Source organism: Aquila chrysaetos, chromosome 5 (genome assembly GCF_900496995.4).
Source record: "Aquila chrysaetos chrysaetos chromosome 5, bAquChr1.4, whole genome shotgun sequence".
Lineage (NCBI taxonomy): Eukaryota > Metazoa > Chordata > Aves > Accipitriformes > Accipitridae > Aquila > Aquila chrysaetos.
Window position 1 is genome coordinate 55,947,413 of NC_044008.1, and position 14,267 is coordinate 55,961,679.

Here is a 14,267-nt window from a genome sequence, read left to right on the forward strand (position 1 = left end):
TTATTGCCCTGGCCTGACCTTGCCAAGTCAGAGCTCACATGTGGTTCTCTAGTAGCAATTTCTTTCTAATAAACTTTACTTGAAAGAACATGTGTGATAGATTTTGTTGATGATTAAAAAGAATGGGGCTATGTTCATTGTTAGCCAAGCTGGTTTTGAAGTTTTGTTGGAAGTCACCTCTGTTCTCATTTTTAAAAAAAATGTCCCCTTCCCCCTCACCCCTTTATTTTACTACACACCCTAATTATGTTTCATGTTGAAGCATGTAGCATTGTTTGTGTCTATACAGTAAAGACACTTTCCCCATGTGCTTATTAAGATCATTAAATTAAAGAGCATTGTTCAGAGTTGTTATTTAATCAGAGCATGTGCAAGCACCAAAACCTGGGCACACACAAGAGCATGAAAATGCAAGTCTCTGAGGTACAAACATGTAAAAAGCAACCAATGCCTGACACATTCTTTACCAGCCCCAAAGACTGTTGCTCCTAATTTGCTTTGGTTTTCCCTATTAACAAAAGAAACAAATATTTTCTGTCCCTACAGGCTGTGTAACAGGGTACGATCCTAGCTCCATAGGAAGCAGCACCAAATTCCCTTCACCTTCAAAGGGCTCAGAAATTCATCCCCTTATGCTCAAAAACAAATAAGCCAGTGGTTCCCTGGGAAGTGGAACGTCTAAAACCTGATATTTTGACCTTTCTTCAGTGTAGGTTCTCATGTGGTTAAAAGCATGGTTGTGCCTGTGTTGGTTTACCCTAGTGCTTCACAGTGAGCAATTCCAGCTGCCTAGGTGCCTTGTGAACTCAAACACTAGATGCACTTTGGGGACCGTATAAACTGAGGACTTTTTGCTTGTGCCCACAGACCCATGTTTAATCCAGAGCTGCCTACCCTTCTGCCAAGTGTGGTTGACATTGTCCAAGTTTAAGAGTTATTAGAGGTAGATAGACAGACAACATGATTGCATAAATCTTATTTTCTTGTAAAACCCAGCTGAAAATGTTGTAACACTGCTAGCACATCCTGAAACCCTTACTTCCCCCTACAAATCTTTATTTTCCCACAGGTTGTTACATTTTCAGCTCAGGACCTAATTCTGGACAGATAGCATTGAAGGAAGTTTTCATCTGGTGTATGACAGCAAGTTAGCATGTGCATTTGTGATTACTTGAAGAGCATGTATGTGCAAGTACTTTCCTCAATCAGCAGCTTTGATTGTAAATCATTTGAGGCAGAATTGCCGTTTATTAAATGCATGTACAATGACCTGCCTGAGATCCCTAACACTACTGTAAAATGACTAAATAAGTAAATAATAGTGACATTCATGCTCTGACAGCAGCTGTGAGACTTTCCATTAAATGAAGAGCTCAAGAGGCAATTGCGTCTAATAGTCAAAGCAGCAAATAGGAAACTGAATTTCTGGTTGTCACTCATGGAGCAGGGTCAGGATGCACTGTAGGTTACTTCTGCCTGACGTATCAGTTCGTAGCTCCCTCTGTGAATGGGACACTGGCCTAAGGAATTGTCAGCCTGACACAAGTCTTTCCTTTACTAAGTGGCAAAAGACGCTAGTTTGAATTATGTGTATTGTGGGTTGGTCTATAAAAGCTGCAGGGTAATCAACAATGATCAGCAGTGTGCCAACTGATTGTAAGAGCTCGGCCTTCAGTCCTGAGATTTGCTTTTCCCAGTGCCACTAAAACAAATCTTAAATCTTCTTGTTTATCTTCCTTTCATATGAGGTGACTATTCAGAAGAACCAGGCAATTTTAGCGAACCATAACACATGTTTATGCAGGTTTGTATGTGTATGTGTGTATATATATATATATACACACAATTCCAAATACTTCCTTTTCTCTTTACTTTAGCTTCTCTGTTTCTTTGGCACCCCTGCTATGTCTGTCTCCATATGCAGTCTTCTTATCATATTCACTGTCCTTACCTTTCCCATCTGTTTCTCCCTTCCAATTCTTCCTCTCACTCTGCAAATTTCACGTCTTTTTAGCTCTAAGTGTTCCTTCCTGACCCTACTAACACCACAAAATTTTGTCCAGATAGCACCCCTTTCTCCTTTTACAAAGCTTTGTTATAATGTTCTCACTTGAATCGCAAAAGATAGTTTGGCAAGGCACATTTTTTGCAAGGAACAACAAAATTAAGGGGATCTAAAGCCAAATAAAAAGCCCCATTTTCAGTGGGTAGGCAAAAAGATAGAACCAAGAGTAAAGCAAAATTGGAGTTTCCAAAGCAAACTGGAAAAGTTTCAGCAAAGCCCTAGCCCTTATTCTGATTACAGCTTAATTGGAAACCCTGGTGTTTGAAGGGGCTCGGTGGAAAACAAAACAAATGTGCCTATTGTTCTTAGAATAAGTATTATAATAATAATCATTCTTTAAGCATTAGTAGTGCCTTTCATCTAAGGACCATAAAACACAGTGCAAACATTAATGAACTAAGCCTCTCTGTGCTCCTATAAACAAGGTAGATGTTTTAGACCCATTTTTTAACATAAGAGTGAGGCCCAGGGAAGATAATAGCAATATGGTATTTACATTTGCAGTTGGTTACTTAATTCTATGTATGTTTAGGCCCACCAGTAAGAATTGTTTGATTTTCAGAAGTGATAAGTATCCCTGGTTCCAATGGCTCTTATCATGTGGCATCTCTAAAACTTAAGTCCTACTTTAGTTGCTTTAAAAGTTAGTGCTTAGATCCCTCTGTCTCAAGATCACTACCAGAATCAGACCACAAGTTTGTGCGAAGACTGGAGGAATTTAAGGCTTCTGGTTCCTAATCCCTTCATCCACAGAGTAGTCTACAATAATTTTCATAGTATAGCTAATGTCTTGTAAAGACCTAATCATAGTCTTCACTTTCAGCATGAGCAATTCTATTGAATATGATATTGAAAACAGTGAATACAGCTGATTCAGTGTGCAGAGGTTTTTACAGGATTGGGCCTCACATATTTCCTTTCTAGTCTTTAGAAGCTCTCAGATGGCTTCACATACCCACCCAAGAGTTTAAAATATGAAATGGAGCTAAATCCGCACAAAACCTTGTTTTATCAACCTTTGCTAACTCTTCGGTGATTGGTTAAGAAATATGTAAGTAGCATTTCCCAGGCATTGGCTTAATAAGAAGCTTTCAGCATTGCTCTCAGCCAATCCAAGTGCTAAACAGAACACTGCCCAATTTATTTTTTAACAAGGTTCTCTACTATTGAAACCAGTATGAAGTGCAATTATGGGCTTAACATTCAACTGTTAAATTATCCTCCCAACATCTTTCCAGGCCACTCTCTTAGCTCTTCAGAAGAATATTTTATTGGAAAGGGTAAATGTATAAAAATCTACTGTTAAAACACTTAACAAATCTCCCCTGTCAGGCCAGTAAACTGCAGTCCATCCACTCTGATCTGAGATTGCTGTTTCTCTGCTCCCCCTTCCCCACCTCCCTTTTCTTTGTTTAAAATATGCTGACCACACAGTGACCTCTCGTAACCCATTGGTCGAAAATTACAACCAGCCACACAAACAAGCAGCTCGAGGTCAAAAAGAGCAGGGTCTGCTAAAAGTTAGTAATCATACATTAATTCCCTGACATAATTAATCAAAATGAACCACCGTTATCTAGCGCGGAACCTTTAACCTATTACAAAGGGGTCAATTTGCAAACCACTTGAGCATGGGAGTTTGGTACAAATAGCATACTCCCTTCATCTGGGATGCCCTAAGTAGGCAAAAATGCCTTTGAAGTCCCAAATCTACCAGATTTAGATATAATTTCATCAATCAAGTTAAAAGGCTGCCTTCCCTCCAAAAAGGATTTCATGTAGATCTGTCATCTAGCTCTGTTCAGTGGGTGACTGAAAATCCATTTGTTAGGCTCTTTTTGTCAGGATGGAGTAGGCTGCAGTTGGCTCTACATGTCAAAATAGCTGAAAGTTTATCAAATTGAAGGCTAAGAGGCATGATTTGTGTTAGAATCTGTGCTGGTCTGGTGAAGGAAGCAGTAAATCTCAGCTTTGTTATGCCAATCAGCTTCAATTCTGGAACTTAATTGTGTTTTCATTTGATATGACTATAATTATATCTATATAGTGCATGCAGCTATTCATAGGCAATCAGAGACAGGAGTTCACCCATCTGTACAGCTCCCAGGACCATGCTGCCTTATGATCCTCTCACCCAAGAAAAGTCCCTGTGAAATACTAGTATCTCCATCTTAAAAGTAGGGAACTGAAGCCCAGACAAAAATAGCCCTGATCCTTCAAGGGATTTTAGTGCTCAGTTTCTTTTCAGATCTTAAATTCCCACTGAAATCAGCATGAATCAGGCATCTTGACAGGAATCAGGAGCCTAAATACTTTTAAGATTTGGGTTTAAACAGCTTGTCCAAGGTCACATAGGAGGAACTTGCAGCAGAGAGGGGAGCAGAATCCAGGTCTCTGAAGTCCACTGAATCAACCTGCTTCCATCAGATTTAAGATCCCTACAGTCCATGGAGTCTCCCTTGAGTGTTATCTAATCCGCTTTCATATGTGCCAATACAAACACTCCTCTGTATGTATATTTAATGTATTTATTTATTGCATGTGAGAATGGATGAGCTGTAGAGTTTTAGAAGAATATCATCTTATCCAGTGATATCATATATCACACAGGTGAATCTCAAGGGGTTTATGATGTTACCAAGACCCCAAAATAGAATTAATTTTAAGCCATTCACTGAATCTCATTTTCTGTGTCATATAATATATGACCACAACAAAAGTGTCAAAAATATTTTAAATTACTTTATATTAGTATTAGTGCAACAACTGCATTTGGAAAGTATCACACCTACTTAAAAAGTTTCTGGAAAATGTAAAACAAAGTCATTGTTAAGGTCAGTGTTTTAGCAGAGGTCACTTGAACTACAATTCCCAATATGCACATGGAGTTGACATGTCTGGCTTTTAAAACAAAATCACAATTCATCATCTGAATGTCAGATCTGTGGCTTATGAGTTCCTGGTGTCTGAATGATTATGACACTTATAAAGTATATTTTATTATTACAGCCCACTCATTGCCACTCTCCATATGTGAAGTGATGGATATTTTAAATGTAATTCTACTTATTTATATTTATATCTTACTAGTGACAGGTAAAAAGCATCAACAAATCACTGCAATTTTTAACTAGTCAGAGACAAGATTTATTTTTAGTATAGTTAGTATGCACACTGTGGTTATTAGGAAGAATGATTCCCACCCAGAGAATCATTGTTTAGTCATGTTTAATTAAAATAAACAAAAAAAAAAGCAACCTCAAAACATTCAGAAATGTCACACAAAGGTAAAAGGGACGATGGTAGAGATGCATATCACAATAAGTCTTTGTGTAGAAATAAGGGGCCAGACTGTGCTCACCTCTCTGCCTTGACTGCCAGAAAGGCTGGTCTGATGCAGTGGTCTACCAGCCAAGAGCCAGGAACTGCACGTGAACTACATCATTTTCCAGTGCTGAAAGTGGCCACTGGAAATTAAAAGGCTAAAGTTGTCTTTAACAAGATGAGATAAGATTGCCTGCAACATACTACTTCTTCAGGTTGTTACCTTTTCAGATTAATTAAGTACAGAATTAATTTATTAATACTTTAATCATTCAAAAAGTTAAGACTATGAAGGACTTATTTAATGGATAGAATCCTTGATGGGGACGAAGCAGTTCTGGCTCACGTTCCTCCTCAGCCACTTCATTTTCCTGTAGAACTGTGGGTAAACAGCCTTTGCTGTAAAAGACTGGTAATGACAAAAACATATTTACATATGGAGGTGAACAGGACCACATAAGTTCCTGGACAGAACAGAGGTTTGGCAGAGCGCCTTGCCTATGGGCTTTCACTGTAATGATATCGTCATCAAGGCGAGTTAGCTTTGTACAGTCTGTAAGATACTTTCGTCATTGCTACAGAGACCCTCAAGAAGTGCAATGCTGCTTCTCCAGCCCAACAATCCTTCCAGTCTGTGAGGAGAGCTGGCATCAATTCCCAGGGTGGCTGGACAACATGCCAGACAAAATGAGGAATGCTGCGGTTCTACAGCTCTTCTCCTTCCCAAAGGGCTAAAAACCATGACCCAACATCCAAAGTGCAAATAATGCTGGGCCTGCTTCGTTATTCTCATTTCAAAGACCCTTTTGCACGTAGGTTTTGCAGCTGCTCCTGACCACAGCTCTGTGCATATCTCTCAGAAAGAGCAGTGCTGGGCATGTACTGCAGGGTGGCATCAAGAGCCAAGATGGGAATGCCCTCTTTCAATTCTGGGCAATTCTGTGCCATGGGATAGTACAGCTCTAGGACACTGAAAGATTGTTGGCTATGTAATCGCAGATCCCTCCCCCCAAAATTGGTGCTCTGCTCCATGCCCAGTCCCCAAGTGCATGAACTGAAAGGCTGACATTAGACTGTTCACAGGGAGATTTTGTAGATTGGCAGAAAACTTTGATGCTTATCTCTACTTCACTCCATGCACGGTGCCAAGTCACTACATGCTCTAGTAGAAACTACTGAAACCCTCACTTAGCATATGTGTAAAATGGATATAACTATAATTAATGACCTCCAGGGTCTCTGGTAAAACCATTTAGCATTTGTCAGGCACTTTGTGGGCTTTTGGGTCAAAAACAATAAGTGCAAGGTAGCATTATGAAGAGTTTCATCCTCAAGTTATAATAATATATAATAGCAGGATCTTCAAGTTACGAATAAAATCACATTGCAGACGTGTAACATAGAAAATGTGACTAGACACATCACACATTCTAATAGACTTAAGGGTGTATAACACTTAGATGTATTCTGGACCTGGGCATTTACACAGTGATAAACCTGTTCTTGCGCAGGTAACTTCTGTTGCTGTTAACAGATGGGAAACAAGTGTGAAAAAACCAATTGCAGCAACTTCCTTACAATGGTAGGTTGCTCTAAGGTATGACTTACCTTGAGTTTATTCAGTAATATCATACGAAGGACAAAGGGGTTGCTGGTAGCTCATTCTGCAAAATCATCTAAGCTGCAAAGGCTTGTGAGTCACACTCCAGAGCATCTGCAAGGAAAAACACATTACATTTTCCAGGCCACCAAAACTGCTGCTCAAAGTGGGAAACTCACACATGTTCAATACATTCCCTCCCCCACACACCCTGCCTCAACTCCCACGGGATAGGGAGTTTATTAGTTAATACTTGAGCTTAAATCTTCATCTGAGGAAGTGATGAGCATCTAAGTCTCTCCTCCCTTCTTGCACAGAGATGAAAGTTTCTTAGCTGGCCTGTTCAATCCAACCTCCCCCTTCCTGGAAGAGATGAATCCCTGCTGAAGAAATCTGAAACCTCTGGCCACCCAGCATATCCTTCAGAAATAAAAGCATCTTCTCTGAGAAAATGCATGCGTGGAATGAAGCACAATGCAAGGCAAGCTCTGCTTGCATAGAGCTGTAGGAAATGAAAGGTAAAAGCCAAAAAAGCCAAACGGAGCGGTGTTAAGATAACAACAGGACATTGTTTTGATCCCAGGAGATCCTGTGGTTTTTCTTTTTAATAGTGTCACTTAGAGTAACTTATAAGGGAGGCAGGGAAGGTGACACAATTTTATAACTCTGCAGGGGCTTCACACCATGGGACAAGATTCCTATTGTACTGAGGAGTATTGGAAAGAAAAGGGGGAAAAGAAAAAAAAAAAAAAGAGCTTGCAAAGCAGATCTAAAATTACACCTATTCTCAAGGAAGATACAAATCTAGGCCAGAAGGATTGCTCATTACAATGAACTCCTAGGAACTTTTCTAGCAAATGCTTTGCAGGTATTTATCAACCTAGCTGAGGGCAGGTGAGTAGGAGCAGAAAAAAAAAAAAATCAGCCTGCTTTCTCCCCAACAAAACCCTCAACCTAGTTTCTACAATTGATCAGGTTTTGTTTTCCATGTCCCCAGTCCAAAATTTGTTCAAGAAGCCCCCAGTTAATGGGAAGGGTGTGGCAGGGATGTGACAGAAAGGCAGGAAATTTCAGATGTAACTGATTCTCATAACTTTCCCACCCAAGATCACGTTCAGACAAACACAAACACACCCTTTTAGCTAACTGGAACAAAGCAAAAACAGAAGACAAGGTTCGCAGGGTCTGTCTGTGCATTACGCTCAGGACTGGATCAGTCCTCTGAGGTGCAGCCCCTGCGCACTTCTCCTCCCAAGTCAGACCCTTGTGTTTCACATTGTTTACTGCAATCAGTCTCTGCTTGATGTATTTTTCACTTGGCCAACTACCTTTACCCAGCTGCACACCACATGGAGGCAGGACATTTCTAGTAAGTCCTGCCAGGGTTTCTTTATTTCAGAAATACAAATTCGTGTACTAAACAGCGACTTTTCAGCTCTCCCCTTTCCTCAGTCCCATCAATGGCAACAGAGGTGGACACGATCTGTAGCACCAACGAGCTCTGGACCACTTGAGGTAGCTGGTGTACCCCATACAGGTACAGACAATAGTTTCAGAGCCCGGCACCAACAAATCAGTTGCAAATTTCAGGCCATGGCGTTGGAACAAACCAAAGATGTTGCCGCCCTCTTATAGGAGAAGATCATAAACAGATAAATGCAAAATAACAGAAAACTGGCAGATTCAGAGGGAGAAACAAAATGCAACAAAACTGTGTGGGCATCTGTGATTTTTAAACTATAATATAAATCCATGACAATAATTACAGTGGGATGGCCCCCAGTGTCCCACTATCATTATTGTGAGGTAAGGTCTTCAAAGATCTTTATCTGAGCTAATTTCAGCTATTCGATACAGAACTTCTTTTATTCCCTTCCCACTCTGCATCACACAATGCTCTTTTTGGGGTTTCCGTTCACACAGCGGGCACTGATCCCTGCTAGGAGAGGTGTCAAAACTTCTAATAAAATGACTGCTCACGCAGAAAGTCTCACAGCTGAAATTTTGGAGTCGTACAAACTCCCACACAAAGCAGGGCTGTCAGATCAGATTGCAAGGTGTCAGTTTACCCAATTCAAACCTGAGGTTCTATTAAAAAAATGCACAACAACCCCCCCTACACACACACACACAAATGGAAAATGTCAATCAAAAGTAATTAATAGTTTTCCTTCCTCTTTCGCACTCTAAAGAATGCAACGAGACAATATTCTGTGAACTCAAATGACTGATGAATAACATTCATTCAAAAATCAGATGCATGGTAAAATATTCACAGGAGTTGTCTGTGCTACCTGAAGACTTGTATTCCAGATGCATGACTATCCCAAATTCCTCGGCAGTGTCTGTGCTGAAATGTGCTGCGCAATGTAAAGTTTTGGAGGTGACAGAAGGCGTCTGTACAGATGGGGAGGACAGATGTGGGGTTAAGCCAGATGTGAGGGAAAGAGCTTGGGGCCAGATTTGAGCCTTCAGCACCCACCATTTACGTCAAGCAACTGTGAATGATCTCATTTCACAAGTCATCTAGGGCAAAATATGGCTTTGTGTAGAGGAGCCAATACTTATAGGAACTTAGAAAAAAAAAAATAAAGAATCCTACTGAGCTTCACTGAGACCTGAAGAGATTTAAACCAAGGTCCTCCAAGCTGAAAGCCAGAGTTCTTCATTTATCCAGAAATATCTGCATAAAAGGGCAGTAATACATGCTGCTGGCTCTTCGACTCAACATCAGACAGTGTACCAAGTGCTGGAGCGCTACTTTATTTTCAATAATTAGGTGTGGATTTACTCACAGAAGGATATAGAGGGACTAACAAGGCTGTAGCCCCATACCCTTGCTTCCTCATTAGCCCACTAATTCCTATGCCATATTTGAGTCTAGCCATATCATGCATCTCAGCTGTGTATCTCTCCCCACAACACAGGCATAGATGTGTCTCATCCAGTCCACATAGATAGAAATACATTAGTAGACAAGCAACTACGAACATAGAAAAGAAAAATCCTCCCATTTCCTTCATATTACTTGCTCTGGGGAGGAATATCCCTGCTTTGGTGCAGCTTTCTTCCACCTAACCAAGGATTTTTAGGAGACGGACATCCCTGGCTGGCAAAGTGAGTTCTCTCCAGCTGCACATCACCCTCACGTGTCAGTTCTCCCTAACTTCCTTCAGCCAAACTGATCTGACTTAGCAAAGAGACACTATTAAAACTGTTGTGCAATTTCTTCTTGCTATTTCCCATTCAGTTCCCTATGCAAAGGCATGATCCTGCAAAGATCTATGTTTAAGCATTACTTACCCAAGTAATCTCCTTAAAGTCAATTGAACAGCAAAGAGGGGTTTCTCAACATACATGCTGAAGTCCTTGCATGATTATGGGCAGTAAATGACTCTACATCATTCCCTTCTGCCACCTGCATTGTTTTTATAGACAGATGCCATATATATGTTTTTGGGTTTTCCCAACCTTTGTTTTTTCTGTCCTCCACATTTTTTAACATATTAGCTAGAATACTCTTCACACATGCTTAATCTACTCTGAATGGCATGAAGTAGCATATGACACAGGTAGGTCCTCCCAGCCTACTTGCAGGCAATCTAATGGAAAGAAGACCACTACTCTAGATGTCTTTAAAGCACCAGGCCTGTAAGTTGTTGCTGCTGTTGTAACCCCATAAAGCTCTTTTCTTTTGTTCTCTTCTTGAGACTAGTTCCTAGTACCCTTCAGACATTTTATTGATCTTTCTCCCCCTCTAGCTCATACATGCTAATTGTACCTCTGTAGCAAAACAATCTTATTATCATGTTAATTAGTGGGAGGGTTGTTGAGGGTTTCCAGTTCATTACCTGCTAATTTCAAGATAAATGAATCCACAGGTTACTAAGTAAATAAGGTCACCTATCAAGTACTTGTAAACGTGTTTGTAAACAAGGAGGGGAGATGGGGAGGGAGAGAAAGGGAAGTATGTTTGGCTTGGATGGTGGGAAGTAGCTTTGGATACGGATTTGGCATCCCATGCTGGGGTGACTCCATTTCCCTTGAACTCATTTGTAATGGAAAGCGAATGTTTGCTGTCCACCTGGTTCCCCAGTGGGACGTTTCCTCCCTGCAACTACTTTGTGAGCTCAAAGGGCTCTTTGTGAGCAGATTACTCATTCGGAGGTTTGCTTGATTGTTGCTGCCTTTTGTGGTGAGAGCCAGGAGTGAGGACATGCACTAGGCAATACAGCACCAAAGGGGGAACAAAAAAGCATGGTAGTGTGAGTCACAGTAACCTCCCCCTCCACATGGCTCAGGGTTATTCATATTGCCTTTATACACAGGGCAACAAGAGAAAGGAATTCAATGGGAGAGGGGAAATAAACAGTCAGATCCTCTGCTGGGGTAAAATGACATATTGCTTTGAAATCCATGCATTTATACCACACCCCAAATCTCCAGGAAAATGACTCTCTGAATGGGGCAAGTGAATAAAAGGACCATGTCGAAAAGCATATCTAAACCGTGGGGATTGCAGAGGTAAGTTATCAGGGGTCAAAAAGGAAAATGATACTGAGCAGGCTCCCTTGGGCTCTGTCCTTGAACCATGTTCGTTAAAGCCAGTGAAATAAAGAATACGTGTATTAAATGTTCAGAGCACACCAAGCTGGGGAAGGCAGCCAGCTCAATGAAAGGAAAGACAGCAATTCAAAGAGATCTTGATAAATCGGAAAAATGGTCTGGAAAAAAATAGGGTACCGGTCCCTAAGGGCAATTTCAGAGTCCAAGTCTGACTAGGAATAAGGTACATGAATACAGGGTGAGCCTAGCAAGGTGGTGATACTTCATTAAGGGACATGAGAAGATGAGCAGATCTCAAGTTAAAGAGGACAGAATACTGTCATGATGTTGGGGAAAAAGCAAACGTGATATTAGCATGTATAAGCAGGAGTTTTGCCTGCCAGACTCCTGAATGACCTCCAGCCCATGCAGCGCTGGCTGGGGCCAGGTTTAGAGGGAGAGCAGAAAGATCAGAGCTCCAGGGAATTTGGCCTGTGAAAAAAGAGACTGAATGAACACAATTGTTTCAACTGAGGGTCTTCAGAAATGTAAAAGATGAAAGAAGGGAATAATCTACCCTCCAGAGCCATACTGGCTAGGCCAGAAAGTAAAGAGTTTACTTTACAACAAGAAGGATTCAGGCTAGGGATAAAATTCAGGTGCCTATATGTAAATATTTAGTGTCAATTTTGGGGACGCAAGGATACCCAAGGCAGGCTGGCAGATATGACAAGGGACTTGTGGGAGACTTGTACCTTTGTGATGAGGCTGTAGGCTTGACAAGATACCATATGAGATTTAAAATGACAGTTGACACCTGTCTTTAGGCATCTGAATTACTCCCTAGATAAAACTTGAAGCTATGGGCAGTGAAACACTGGAGCAGTTTGCTTGAAGATGTTATAAAGTCTTTCTATTTGGAAGAAGACAGGACAGTCTGCCTGCCTTGGAGCACTGGGATCCAGCAGATTCCCACCCAAAACCACGTTGGGTCTTTCTAATTTTGTACCTAGGTGAGAATTCACCAACTAACACCTTTTTCTGGCTGTGGTGCTCATGGATTCAGCTTTCTATTTAATCCAAGTCTGAGTCTGTTTCAGAGGCTTGGAATGGTTCAAAGCTGAACACAAAATCTGGTGTTCAACCAGGGTGGTCCCATGGGTTAGACCTGAGTAGACATGAGAGCTGGGAAAATTGCAGTAATTCATCTGCCCCATCCCACCTTTTTCTCTGAGGGAGATGTCTGAAAACACTCTTCCAGTTTGCCAGACTTGATTTAAATTCTGTTTAAAATATACACTTGTGGTAAATTTCCTTTTTTTCCCTAGTTGCTTTTAAAATTTGTTATTTGTGCCAGGAGCTCTGTCGTATGAGTCACCTGATCTTCTTCCACCAGCTGGATGAGCATATAGCAACTTCTATCATCAGCTTCCAAGGGTGAATGATCATGAGAAACAAACTTAAAATTGCTTTTTGTGAGCATGCAAGATAGAAATAGCCATTTGAATGTTTTCTAAAAACAAGTGCAAAAACACCACAAAACCAGGCCAGGCAAATTAATTTAGTTTTCTTTCCCCCCCCTCCGTTTTATTTGAAGAGCTATAGATTTCTCTATTTTACTTGAATTAGAAAGTAGAAGTAGCCTCTTTTTTGAGTAGTGATAGATATCAAATGCCTGTGAAATACAGCAAGCCCTTCTCTGAACTCTAATTGCTTGTGCATTTATTTGGACACCAGCAACTCAGGGATATTAAATTTCAAGAACAGCAGTTATAAGGAATATTCAGCATGATCTTATTATTGTAACTAAACAGCTAAAGTATATGCATGAAACATAATCAAAGGGAATTCTGCATATGTATTTGTTTCATTTTCACCTGCTTGCCATATAGGGTCAAAACAGACTTTGAGAAGCGATGCTTTCTGTGTTAATTTTTTTAGTGTGCTTGGGAATTTTGGGGTTGTTTTTCTGTGGTTAACTATAATTAATCCAATGCTTATTAAGGCAGACTCAAATGTTTGTATCATCTGGTTTTGGCTTCCCTTTCAGAACACCTTTAAAGTTTCTAACTGTGTAAAATGTAGATATTCCAGAGGCATCGTGGTTTAGCAGTCCAACTGGCATCTGAAACACTGAATTCTCCTTTCTTCTTTTTTTTAATTAAGATAATAAATTGGTCTTAAATTATCCCTGAAATCAGACCAGTGTTGATTACAATGGGTCTCATGCTGTGACAGCTCAAGATGATGTTATTTTTATTCCTTTTCAACGAGATCTTAATCTCTCCCTGCGTGTAAACAAATTGTCACAGTAACCTTGTTCTTTAATCTCCCAGCTGAAGACCTTTAAAGCATTGGGAGATAACAGATCTAACTGAGATTTCATCAGCTTTCAGGCTTTTACAGATATGCCGCATGCCTCTCCCACTGCTGCAGTCTTTAAATGCTGAAGGAGAGAAGTGCACATTACACTCAAATGCTTTCCTTAAACGTTTGAAAATAGTATCCGCCTAGCAACGTGCGATTCAGGGCTTGAATCCACAGACGAAATATGGATGCAGGCACAGCAAGCCAAATTGCTACCTGTTGTACTTGGTGCAGAACTGTCCCACTGTCTCACTTGTGTCACTCCGGCTTACCCTGGTCAACCTTGCTAAAAAGGTCGATGGTGTTTTAATGCTCAGAAGAACATTGTATGTCAGGAAGAAGCACCAGCTTGCATTTCTTATTCTT